Here is a 13,824-nt window from a genome sequence, read left to right on the forward strand (position 1 = left end):
AATTGTTGGCACACAAGTCATATGTGTGACCGCTTCCTCCACAAAGTTCACAACTTGAGACTTGAGCCACTTCCTCCATGGGTGCCCCATGTGAGGTTACGGCTTGGTGCACTTGATTTCTTTGAAACTTCTCAAATTGTTTTGTGAGTAAGTCGAGCTTGGCATTTGTCTCGGAGTTGGAGGAGTTTTTCTTAGGAAACTTCCCATTCCTTCTTAGCATGTTTCCTCTAGAGCCATAGTTTGCCTCCGAATCTACCATTTTCTTGATCAATGTCATGCCCTCTTCATCACTCAAGTGATCAAATCCTCCCCCCGCGGAGGCATTTACCATCTCCTTAGTCCTTGGTAGCAAAGTTTGGAAGAATGTTTGGGTGATGTACCATTCCGGTATTCCATGGTGGGGGCAACTTGCTATCAAGTCTTGATAATGGTCCCAAGCTTCACCCAAAAACTCCCCATCTTCTTGTTGAAATGTATGAATCTCATTACGGAGCATCGCGGTCTTTGAGGATAGGTAATATTTGGCCATGAATGCTTTAGCCAAAGCATCCCAAGTAGTGAAAGTATCCGGTGGGTGAATGTTCAACCATCGGTCCGCTTTGCCCGTCAATGAAAACGGAAACAACATCATTCTCAAGGTGTCTTCGGACACCCCATTCTTTTTCATCATTGAAACTTTCCTCTTAAACTTCTGGAGATGAGCATGGGCATCCTCTTCCATATGCCTCCCGAACAAATCTTTCTCAATCAACCCGACTTGGGCGGGATGCATTTCAAAGTTGTTTGGGGCCAAGGTGCCAAAATTGATAGGGTTACATGAATCATTATGGTTAGGCCGGTTATGATCTCTAAGAGCCATTTGTGGTGGTGGATTTGGTATTTGATGTGGTGGTGTTTGAGGTGGGCTATTATAATTAGGGAAGTTATGAAAAGGGTTTTCTAGTAGAGGCTCAATTGTGAGGTTTGGTTGTAGTGTGGTTGTGGTGTTAATGTTTTGTGGGATGTGTGAACTTGGTTGGTCAAAGTTTACTTGAGGAGAACTATTCCTAACTCTCTCAAGGGTCCTTGTCCTCAAGATTCTAAAAAGTCTTTCGGGGTTGGAGTTGAAGAGAAGAGCTTGGTGGTTCCTTCTAGGCATGCACTTGACAAATCGTTAGTCTCCTAGTGTTTTTACACACTAGGGGAAGGCAAGAAATCACACACTCTACAAAGAACACACAACTACTAAAACAAACTAACAATTGAGATAAGACTAAAGCAAAGACTCTAAGCAAAAACTAAGCATAACCTAACGCCATCCCCGGCAACGGCGCCATTTGATAGTAGGTATTTGTCGTCGCTACCTTTATCAAAACAATTTATAAGAACCCAATTAAATGTAGTATTTAGTCGGGTGTCGAACACGAAGACGGCGGGGGTTTCTACTTAGCCTAAGTAAGAATCAAGTCTAGTAAAAAATTGTAAAGAGGTGAGCTTGGTTTAAACTACTAATCACAACTAATGCAAGTAATTAAGATAAAATGTGTTCTATTGATTAAAAGCTAGGGTTTTCGGGGTCATCTAAGTGAACTATGGGCAAACAAGTCGATTAAACTAGTCTAAGGTGTAGGTTTGTCCTAGGACGAGATTCAATCTCTTGAAAATCCTATAGGCAATTACCAACTCTCATTGAGCAACTACCCAATCTAAAACATGCAACAAGACCACCAACAAACTCTCATTTAATGGAGGAATTAAGCTATCAAGACAAAAGGCACAAGTTCTCACTCACACAAATTGTCAAACACCTTGCATGCAATGCTTAAGAAAGACAAATTCTACACCAAAGACTCAAAACTATCAACCTATCATGCCCAATAATCCAATTTAGACTCCCCCTAAACCCTAGAAGGGTAACTACTCACTCATCATGTCTCTAAAGGCAAGATAAAGAATAAAGATGGAGTCTTTAAGCATAAACATGGTGGGAGGATGAATTCTACTTCTAAATATGCAACAATCCAACAATAATTATGAAGAAAGATGATTTAATCTAATAACAAGGATGAGAAGACTAAAAGACACAATATTTAACACAATCAACTCAAAGATTGAATCTTTGGGTGTAAACAACCAAGATGAACAATGAAAAGATGAACAATAGTGAAAACAACAACAAACAAACAACAAAGATGCAAATTTAACATAAACAACCCAACCAACTTAAAGTAAAAGCAAATGTAAACTAATGAAAATAGGGAGAGAAATAATACCAACTTCAATAGCAAGAAAAGGAATTAGGATAGAATAATAAAGAAAAAAGAACCTTCAATCTTCTTACAACCCAATTTCAATTACTAACTAATTGAAGAACTTGTCTAATTAAGGAATGATTAACAAAATGATTAACAAAGTTTGAAACTTGGAAAAGGAAATAATTTCAGATCTAGGGTTGTGTGTACAAAGGGTTTAAGGAGGGGTATTTATAGGCTTGCCTAAGATTAAGAAGAAAAGAAGAAAAAAGCCCAATTCGCATGTTGCTGCGTTCTGCCGGTGGACCGGCTGCCGGTTCTCCTACCGGCAGAACCGTCAAATTAAACCAAATATCTGGCAAGTGTGTTCTGCCGGTGGACCGGCTGCCGGCCTGCCGGCAGAACACTGTCTTCAGGTCTTTTTCTTCTTCCTTGTGATGTGCTGTGCCGGTTGGCCGGCTGCCGGTGCTCCCACCGGCAGCGAGGTCAAACTTCTTTTTCGTCTTAAACTTCAATTAAATTCTTCCTGTCGTGTTCTACTGGTGGGCCGGCTGCCGGCCTGCCGGCAGAACACAACCTTCAGGTCATTTCTTCAGTTCCATTGGCAAGGCTGGGAGACGTGTTCTGCCGGTGGACAGACCGGCTGCCGGTCTGCCGGCAGGACACAACATTCACCATTTTTCACCTCTTCTTCATGTAAAGGCATTGGAATGCCTTTCTTGCCCCAATTTCTCTATACTCGACTCGGTTCCTGCAAAAGGATACACAAAATAACAAGTACGGGGATTCGGCACAAAATGCAAGGAAAGGCACACGAAACCGACTCGATATGAGTCGGATTGCATAAAATAAAGAGGGAAATTAGGTGTAAATAAATCATATATCACATGCCCTTTCCCTCGATGATACTGGCAGTAGGCGTTGGGGTTCCAAAATCGGGATTTCTTGGCGTCGGCCGGGTCCGGGGTGGGCCCGATCGGTTGTAACTTCCCTTGGTCCATGAGCCTTTTCAAGGCGCTTGCATAAGTCGACCCTATGTTGGTGAACACTCTCTGAGGGCGTTCAGTTTTCTTGGCAGATGGTTCGACGAGGTTAACCTCATCAATCTTGTTTGTCTGACCGTAAAGGCGAGATCCGGTTGAGGTGGGGTATTATGTTCCCCAATTTCCTTGTTCTCGAGGGCGTCGATACGGGTCTCGACGCGATCCAGGGTGACCTTAAGAGCGGTAAGCAGGCTGGCTAGCTGATCAGTTATGACATCTCTGTTGTTATCATTGTTGTTGTGGTTGACAGACGAAGTTGAAGACGGGGCCATGGCTCTGAGGCAGAAAAACGGCTCACATTACAACTCAATCCGACACGGTTCCAAGACTGAACGCAGACAACACAGAGGACGAGACAAAGATCGACTCAACAAGACGGGGTGACCGTGTGTGGTCCCTCGGTGCTGACTCGATTTATGATGTGACGGTGTTTGACCGAACCTTTGACACGAGTCCAATCATGACGGCGTGACGCCATTGGACGGGTGTCATGGTGAGACGACTCATAAGTAAAGACCCATAAGTACGTTTGCTTTGACTCGATAGACACGAGGCGGAATTGGAATGGTGGACTGAAGTTTTCGAAAATAGAAATTTTCAAAAAGATTCATTTGTCACTTTATTGGGCGGCTTCCGAAGATAGAAATCTCCGCAAGTCGATCAGTTGAAAAAGGGGTTGTCTTAGGTTTATTTGCAAAAGACGGTTTGAGTTTGAGTCGGCTCGGAAAACAGTGTGTTGCTTCCCAAGACGGTTTTGAAATTCAAAATTGTATGATTTGAAAATCGAGTTTGAAATGTTTGAAAAGGTCTCGGGGACGGTGTATGGTCCTCGGGATCCCGAAAGTGTCTCGAGAAAAGGGTGTGTGCTTTTCTCGGATTTTGAAAGAGAGCCATTGTCAACGCGAAACGGGTTAAAATCCGTGTCTAGACGCGGCGATTATAACGGCGTAAAAAGGTGATTTGAAATGGTTATACAAAACCGGGTTTGAAAATCGTCATTATGACGGCCTAGAAAGGCGTGTTGAAATGGTTATACAAAACCGGGTTTGAAAATCGTCATTATGACGGCCTAGAAAGGCGTGTTGAAATGGTTATACAAAACCGGATTTGAAAATCGTCATTATGACGGCCTAAAAAGGCGTGTTGAAATGGTTATACAAAACCGGGTTTGAAAATCGTCATTACGACGGCCTAGAAAGCACTACAAGAAAACACGAAAAAGGCGACAGACATACTACAGTCGCCAAATTGGCGACAGGAAAAAAGATACGGGCGACCACTATCCGTCGCCAATTTGGCGACTATACCTTTTTATCCAAAAATCCGTATGAAATCCACGGGCGACGCAATATTATCCAATTTGGCGACCGAAATCAGTCGCCAAATTTGGCGACCATTACCCGTCGCCATTTTGGCGACCAAAAACGATCGCCAATAGCTTTTTTTTTTTTTTTGATGATTCTTCTCACCCCGTCCCTCATTCATTCTATCTATCAACAAAACAAAAAAAAAATCGCCAAGAGTTCCGACGCCACCACCAACTACAACGACCACCGGACGCCACCACTCGCCGCCGCCATCCGCACACTACATCCCTACCGACCCTTTGTTTATAATAAAGGTTTGTTTTCGACTCAAATCGATTTAATTACTTCAATCCTTCATATTTTGTTTAAGTTGTGATCCTTATTTAGTATCTAGTTGTAATTTATACATTAGTGATGCTTATTATTGTATGTAGTTGTAATTTAATTAGCATTTTTGTTAATTAATTTGAGTTAGGGTTAGAAATTGGGGTTTTTGTTAAATTAGTAATGTGATTTGATTAGGGATTGTATAAGGTAGTATAGTTTTATGAAGGTAGAAATTGGGGTTTTTGTTAAATTAGTAATGTGATTTGATTAGTGATGCTTAGTTTTAGTAATATTGAAGTAGTATTGTTGAAGGTAGTATAGTTTTATGAAGGTAGTATAATGTTAGGATTGTATAAATTTGCCTTATAATTAACCAAATTAAGTTAGAATGATTTAATTAGCATTTTTGTTAATTAATTTGAGTTAGGGTTAGAAATTAGCATTTTTGACAACTTGTATAATTAACCAAATTAATTAAGTTAGAATAATTTAATTAGCATTTTTGTTAATTAATTAGCATTTTTCTTGAATAGAATGAGCATGATGTATAAATTTGCTAAATTAGTAATGTCATTTGATTAGGGGATTGTATAAATTTGCCTTATAATTTTGACAACTTGTTTAATATATAATGACCTAGTACCCGTTCAAGAATTACTCATTAGGAGCAATTCTTGAATAGTCCCCATTTTGGGACTGTCTTTGTACGTTTCAAGTCACTTAGGTAGTAAACACATAGTTGTGATTTTATTAATGAGAAAAGAATTTGGTTGCAAATTTCTCCAATGTTCTCACGAATACATATGGAATATGTATCTTTTCCACATTGTGTATTTGGAGAACTAAGGGAATTTCCGAATTTTTTTCTCATTAATAATTCACAAATGTGTGTTTGCTAGTGACTTGAAACGTACATTGATGGGTTTAGGTTGGAGTGATAAGGACCCAATTGAAATCTTGAAATTAGCATAAAATGGAGGATGAGATAACCATTGCTTTTTTTGTTGAAATTAAATATTATTATTTAAAATGGTTAGTTTGCTATATATTGCTTATAGATTAAAATGAAGAGATCGAACGTATGGATGTACGAAGAAAGAGTAGATAAGAAGAAACGTCCTATCGCTAGATTTGTAAAGGGAGTTCGTGGATTTATTGAATTTGCTAGATGTCAAGATTCATATGATTTGGAACAACATAAACTTAGGTGTCCTTGTACTAAATGTAAAAACTTAAAATATTTATTTGACATTGAAGTAGAAGAGCATCTTGTTACAAATGGTTTTTTTCCAAACTACTACAATTGGATCTCCCATGGAGAAAAATATTATCCCGAAGAGCCTCAAATCCAACAAAATGAGAACCCATATAGAGAAATGGTACTTGATGCCTTTCAGTCTAATGATTTCATTAATGACGACCGTGTACCAATGATTGATGAAGAACAACCAAACCCAAGAGCAAAAGCCTTTTTGACATGTTAAGTGCTTCCGAAAAAACCTTATATGAGGGGAGTAGAATGACATTGTTACAAGTTGCATCCAGGATAGTTTCTTTAAAATGTGAGTATAATATGCCATTTAAAGCCGTTGATAGTATTGCTACGTTGGTTGAGGATGTTATACCCGATAATAATGTTATGACCCGAAATTTCTATAATACCAAGAAAGTGGTCAAAGGTCTTCAACTTCCACATGAAAAGATTGATGCATGTCCTAAAGGATATATGCTTTTTTGGAAAGATGATGCTTTGCTTGACAAATGTAAGAAATGTCAAAGGGATAGATATGAGACAAGTGAAGGAAATATTGTTTTGAAGGGGAAGAAGGGTAATAAAAGGAGTGGAAAGAGAAAGAAACCAATATCAAAAAACACATTAATTTATTTTCCATTAGCTCCTAGACTTCAAAGAATGTATGCCACGAAAAATCTTGCCAACCAAATGAGATGGCACAAAGAAAATCCTCGTACACCAGGAAAGATGTGTCATCCGAGTGACGGGGAGGAGTGGAAGCGTTTTGATAGGTTATATCCCGATTTTGCCGAGGAACCTCGCAATGTGAGACTTGGCTTGTGTACGGATGGGTTTGACCCTTTTGGTCGATTTGGTAGAAACTACTCGTGTTGGCCCGTAATGACCACGCCGTACAACTTACCTCCTTGGCTTTGTCTGAAAAGACAATTTATTTTCCTCTCTTTACTTATTCCCTGGCCCCGATAACCCAAAAAACCATCCGGATGTTTATTTACAACCGTTGGTGGAGGAACCGAAGTATTTGTGGGAAGTTTGTGAGAAACATTTGATTTGATGTGTCTAAGAAGCAAAATTTCCAACTAAGAGCTTCATTGTTATGGACTATAAATGATTTTCCCGCATATGGTATGCTATCGGGATGGGCAAACCGGGCGAAAGGCATGTCCTTATTGCATGGATAGGAGTAAAGCATTTTATCTTCCTAATTCCAAAAAAATTAGTTGGTTTGATTGTCATAGATGTTTCTTACCGGATGGACATATTCATAGAGAGAACAAGAAATCTTTCTTAAAAGGTAAGGAGGTGCGTGACAATGCTCCGGTTCGACTCTAAGGGGATGAGATATGGGAGGTCAGACGTGATTTGCCAACAATCGTCGATGGGATGAAGAAGAGTTTAAAGAGTTGAAAAAGAAAAAAAAATGGTTGGTTTAAAAGAAGTATTTTTGGGAGCTTCTTCTTACTGGAAAACAATGTTGATCGAGACACAATTTGGATGTGATGCACATAGAGAAGAACTTCTTTGAGTTACTTATTGATACGATTATGGATGTAAAAGGAAAGACACGTGATGATATTAATTCAAGAATAGAATTGAAGAAATTTTGTGATCGTCCTAAACTTCATATTCGTAAGGATGGGGCTAAACCAAAAGCCATATTTACTTTTGACAAAGCTCAAAGAAAGGTATTGTGCGATTGGATAAGAAACTTGAAGTTTCCCGATGGATATGCATCCGATTTGAGCCGTTGTGTTGATTTGAAGGAACTGAAGTTGAAAGGGTTGAAAAGTCATGATTGTCATGTTTTCATGGAGCGCTTATTACCCGTGGCTTTTAAAAATTTACTCCCGACAACAGATTTGGAATGCGATTCTGAGAAATAAGTCAATTTTTTAGAGATTTATATTCCTCCACGATATCGATTGAGGACATGAGTCGTTTAGAAGACCAAATACCAGAAATTTTGTGTAAACTTGAGATGATATTTCCGCCTTCTTTTTCAATTCGATGGAGCATCTACCTATCCATTTGCCATATGAAGCTAAAGTTGGTGGACCCGTCCAATATAGGTGGATGTATCCTTTCGAAAGGTTTCTTAATCATGTGAAGAAAAAAATTGGTAATAAAGCTCGTGTGGAAGGTTCTATATGCAATGCCTACCTAACGGAAGAGATTGCCAATTTTTGCTCTCTTTATTTTGAAAAACATATTGAGACCAAAGCAAAATACTTGAATATTGATGAAGCGGATGAACTAGACACAAGTATACCCAAGTGTTTCCAAATACAGGATGAAATAGGGTGTTCATCAGTTGGGGGAACAAGATTTCTGGATGACAAGGAGTATAACCGTGCCCACCTTTATGTGCTATCTAATTGTGAGGTTTTGGAGCCATATGAAGCTCAATTTGTGATAGATTTCATTAAAGACCACCCTAATGTGAACAGAGAGGATGTTTGGCATAAGCATGAGGATCAATTTCCACTGGTTTGGAAGCATGTATGTAAGCTAAATATTCAAGATGATGTGATAAGAAGCTTGGCTTTGGGTCCTTCTCGAAAGGTTGTGACGTGGAATCGATATTCAATTAATGGGTTTAAGTTTCAAACATTTGACTATGGCAAAAGTAAGGCTAAATGCAACTACGGCGTTACTATTTCTTCTCTTGATGGCAATGATTATTATGGCATATTAGAGGATATCTTTGAGTTGTGCTACAATGGCCGGGATAGGAGTTATAAAACCGTCTTATTCAAGATTCAATGGAGGGATAATTCCGTAGCTGGAACGAGAGTCCATGATCGTTACAAACTCGTGGAAGTGAATCATACTCGAACCTACTCTCAATATGACCCATTTATACTTGCACAACAAGCTCATCAAGTTTATTTTGCATCTCTTCCGAGCACAAGCAATGATAGACAACAAAAGCAATGGTGGGCCGTTTTTAAAACAAAGGCACGATCAGAAGTTGATACATCTTTTTTCCAAGAAGAGGTTGTATCGTAAAAACAGATTTTGTCCCAGTTGATCATGATGAAATTATTTATGCAAATGAGATAGAAGCGGAGGAGGAGTTAGAAGAGGAAGAAGAAGAGAATGATAAGGAGAGGGATGGGATAGAAGAGGGGGAAGAAGAAGAAGAAGAAGAGGGGGAGGAAGAGGAAGAAGAAGAAGAAGAAGAAGAAGAAGAAGAAGAAGAAGAAGAAGAAGAAGAAGAAGAAGAAGAAGAAGAAGAAGAAGAAGAAGAAGAAGAAGAAGAAGAAGAAGAAGAAGAAGAAGAAGAAGAAGAAGAAGAAGAAGAAGAAGACGAAGAAGAAGAAGAAGAAGAAGAAGAAGAAGAAGATGAGGATGATGATGATGATGAGTAAGAGAATTGAAGGTATTAAAAGTATACATATCAAAATTTGGAAACAATTATTAGCGTTTTATTTTGTCTTTTATACTTGTTTATTAGGTTTTATTTTTTTGTATCTTATAATAATTATCCTGTAATATTTGCTAACACTTTTTATTCAATTGTAGTACACATGGCTCCTGGAGGAAGTAGGCAGCGCGGAGGCTATAGTGAGGGAGGTAGTAGCTCCCGAGAGCAGGAGGAGGACGTTGACCGTTCTACTACGGAGGTGAGTGAGGAGGAGGAGGAGGTTGCTATACCCCGACATACTGACAACAGGATGATCCTTGATCCGAATGGTCTTTGGTAATTTTTTATTCATTCTATTTTGTAATTTTTTTATTTAGTAATAAATGACTTTTTTTAGACATATGTTAATTATACATTATTTTTTTCCCTATATAATTATGTTTTTAACATGTTTGATTTCAGGTTTAGAAGTCAAACAGTTGTTCGTGGTGTGACTAATAGCACCCAAGAGAACATGACACACGGCGTTACTTGTTGGAGTAACGCTAGTGATGAAGATAAGGAGATGTGGTTCAACAACTTCCGGGTATCTATTTATAAAATATATATTATTAAATATATATTTATTTATTCTTTTTACCTTATTATTAATTTGTTTCTCATCTATGTGTTTACTTTTTGTAGCGTGTGTTCTATTGGCCAACCAACCTTGAGCGCCTAGTTTGGCAAAGGTATAATGACATTGGCAAGAAGAGGCTAAGGGACAACATGTATAAGGTGTCTAAGAGGAAGAAGGCGCCATCTTTCATGAAAGGTATTTAGTTTCTTTTAATACCCGTAATTAGTTAAAATTCATTACATATTTTGAAAATATATTAATTAATAATTGTTATTTTATTGATTACGGGTTCGTCATATGAGGAATATACCAAGTACCGGAAAGTCCCCGAGTTCAAGGAAGCATCGGCCCGGAACAAGATCAACAGGAAAGGAGGAGATAAGGATGCGGAAGTTGAGCCTACTCATTATGGAGGGTCTCAATCTTTTCATGATCGTGTGGTGTTAGATGTAAGTTATTTGTCTTAGCTTTTAATTTAATAGTCTTCTAATTTAATTAGTCTCATTAATTATCATGTTTGAGTAACAATTTCCTTGTTTTTTTTAGGAAGACCAGAAGAATAAGGGTAAGGTACCCACGATTGTTGATCTCTTTGTTGACACTCACGCAAAGAAGACAAGCAAGGGCAAGTTGATCTTCGCGAAGGAAAAAGATCAACAGTGATATGTAAGTGTCAAAAAATAAAAATTTCTTAGCTTTTTAAAGTATATGTTTTATCAATTTTTAGATAAGTAACCTCTAACCATTAATGTTTTATCAATTTTTTAGGAACAATTCCTTGTCCGTAGGAAGAACAACCCGGAAATTGATGACAATGAGCTATGGTTTGATCTTGTTGAGGGGTTCCAAAGAGGAGATGTGTATGGAGCCGGGTCGGCAAAGGAGATTTTCTACCCTCCTACAAGAAGAAGAGGGTCAATTTCCTCCCAACAACAACCTTATACCCCAAGTGTCGTGAGTGTGCTCCAAGCTCAATTAGCCGCCAGGGAGAGGCAGGATGCCGAGAGGGAGAGGCGGGATGCCGAGAGAGATCTTTGAAATTCGGAGGATGAAGGAGGAAATGGACCGGATGAACTCCTTCTTCGCCAATTGCAACACCGGGTGGCGCCGCAACCAAAGGATCCTAGAGATCCTAATCATGGAGGTGGTAGTGGAGCGGGAGCAAGTTTCCCTGTTATGTAGTTTTTTAGAAAACATGTTATTCCCGGATAATGTTAGATGACCAAAACTCGTAGAACTCGTAGTTGTGTGTATGGAACATGATTTTCTTTATCAAGTTTGGTTGTGTTGGCTTCCCATGTGTTCTCTCTTTGGAAATGTTGGTTTATTTGCAGGTTTTTACGTATTTGGCTAGGTCAAAAACGATTTTTACGCTAAAAAAAATGTAAATTTGGCGACGGATACTGGGCATTTGGCGACGGAAAACCGTCGCTAAGTCTCTGATCATGAATTAATTTTATGGGCATTGGCGACGGGGAACAGTAGTTTTGGCGACCAAAAGCTGTCGCCAAAATGGCGACCAAAGTATGTCGCCAAAATGGCGACCAAAGTCCGTCGCCTTTTTTAAAAATATGGAGATGACGTGGATTTTATGAAAGCGACTAATAGCAGTCGCCTTTTTAGCGACTAATGACAGTCGCCAATTTTGGCGGCAATTTGTCGCCGATTTAAAAAAATTCATCGCCAAAATTGGCGATTTAACGCTGTCGCCTTTTGGCGACTAATAGCGATCGCCTTTTTAGCGACTAATGACGATCGCCAATTTTGGCGGCAATTTGTCGCCCGATTTAAAAAAATTGATCGCCAAAATTGGCGATTTAACGCTGTCGCCAAAAGCGACCAAACCCAGCTACGAAGTGCGGGCGACGGGTCTTAGTCGCTTTTTTCTTAATGGCGACTGTTCTCAGTCGCCTTATATGGTCGCCAATTACCTTATTTGTTGTAGTGAAGGCGTGCATCGATCGGCGAAAGACCGAGGTTTGAAATGGCCATTATAACGGCGCAAAAAGGGTGTTTTTTGAAAGTTTGAAAATGACACGGAAGGACTTATGATCAAATAGCACATAAGCACTCACGGTTCATTATATTATGCATCATGCTGACACGGGTTTTGGCTTAGAAGGGTGGGTTACACACCAAGCAATCAAACCCCGATTTGCGAGAGGGATACCAATCCAAACAAAATGTGTAAGGAGGGTGCCCTAGCCTCGTGCTCGAAAGTGATGAAAACTCTTTGACGAAACAGAAATGTGTAATGTCAATGGTATGCTTGACTCAATCGGGATTCGAAACGCGGGGATGAGAAAACTCACGCCGACGGGACGAGCCAATTGGTCGAAAAGGTTTAGGTTGTGGGCCCGGACAAGGAACCCGACCGTGACCGTAATATCAATTAATGCATTCCAACCAAGACCTCGTTCGAGTCTCACCATCTAGGGATCACAAAGACGTAAGTGTCCTAGTTTTCCCCAGCGGAGTCGCCAATCTGTGGACATGGCCACCTACACGCCTAGCCAATCTGTGGACGTATAGCGGTCTCTTGAAAGCCACGCTCGGCGGCGTAAAAATGCCTTCGACCGGATCATTTTAGATCGGTCGGTTTCGTCTCGGTAAGGGTCTCGAAACGATTAGAGATGTTCGGAGTCGCCACCAAGCATTTGTGGGATGCCTGGAACCCGTTCGAATTCCACTTTATACCTTGGTCGAATCAAAGCACAAAGCAGCGTTTGACATAGGTACTAAAGATAAGGAAATCGTCCCTCTTTAGCATCCTATCTCTAGAATGACTCTCGTACGCCCTGGATAAGGTCGTCCACTATCCAAAGTTTCTGAGTAAGAGGTGAAGGTACGTATTGGGAAGCCCTTTAATCAGACACCCAATCCCGCCCGCGTTTAGCGGCCTCTACTGATCGATCTTGGTTGGTTGAATGCAAAAGTTGATAAAACGGTTTAAATGCATGAATGCGCATCCAATAATTTAAGCCTAACATGTGAGAGCTTTCTAAGTCGGTTGATTTAATCCAAATATCAAGTATAAGATGTCGAGTTGGATTAATGGTTGATTTGCATGCAAGACGGAAATTAAACATCCATTTACCGTATTAGGTTTAGGGTGCATAACATGATCCATTTGTCTTAGTAAGGCATTTTGCAAATATGGTTTTGAATAATCGAATAGTCATCTGATCCGTCCTATATCCGGGTTAACCGGAGTCGGGATCGTCCTAGACTAATCTTTGGAAGGGAACAGGCCCCATGCACTGAGACGGCTATAAGAGGCGCGAGCCAGCCGGCGGTGTAAGGGGCCTCCCTCTGGTTTTGAAAATAAGAAAGAAAAGGCCTGCTTGAGGCGCGGGTTAGCCAACGGTTGTATGTCGTGCTCTGACTATTTAGAAAACGTTATAAAACGTGTTAAAAATGGGTATTTGAACCCGATTTGATTTTGAAAGGGTCGTTTAGACCGCATTTGTTGATTTGAAGAACTAGACTCGAATAATCATCATTATTTTGATAATATTCGGTGTCGGGTTCGGTTTGACAAACTTGACATGAATAGTTTTGAAAATGATTATGGACTAATTGTTTTAAGTCCATTTTGAATGTAATTAGTCGGTACTCGTCATCGTACCCGGGTTAAAATCCGGCATGGTATGTAGAACCAATGATGATTTTGTG

At 39.8% G+C, this 13,824-nt stretch overlaps 1 non-coding gene across 1 annotated transcript; it reads left to right on the forward strand.

Annotated features, from left to right (window-relative positions):
• The first annotated feature begins 389 nt into the window (after positions 1-389).
• LOC141644893 (small nucleolar RNA R71) lies at positions 390-496 on the forward strand. Its single transcript, XR_012544495.1, has one exon. It is a non-coding gene; the product is annotated as a small nucleolar RNA R71 (small nucleolar RNA).
• The last annotated feature ends 13,328 nt before the right edge of the window (positions 497-13,824 follow it).

Source organism: Silene latifolia, chromosome 2 (genome assembly GCF_048544455.1).
Source record: "Silene latifolia isolate original U9 population chromosome 2, ASM4854445v1, whole genome shotgun sequence".
Taxonomy (NCBI): Eukaryota; Viridiplantae; Streptophyta; class Magnoliopsida; order Caryophyllales; family Caryophyllaceae; genus Silene; species Silene latifolia.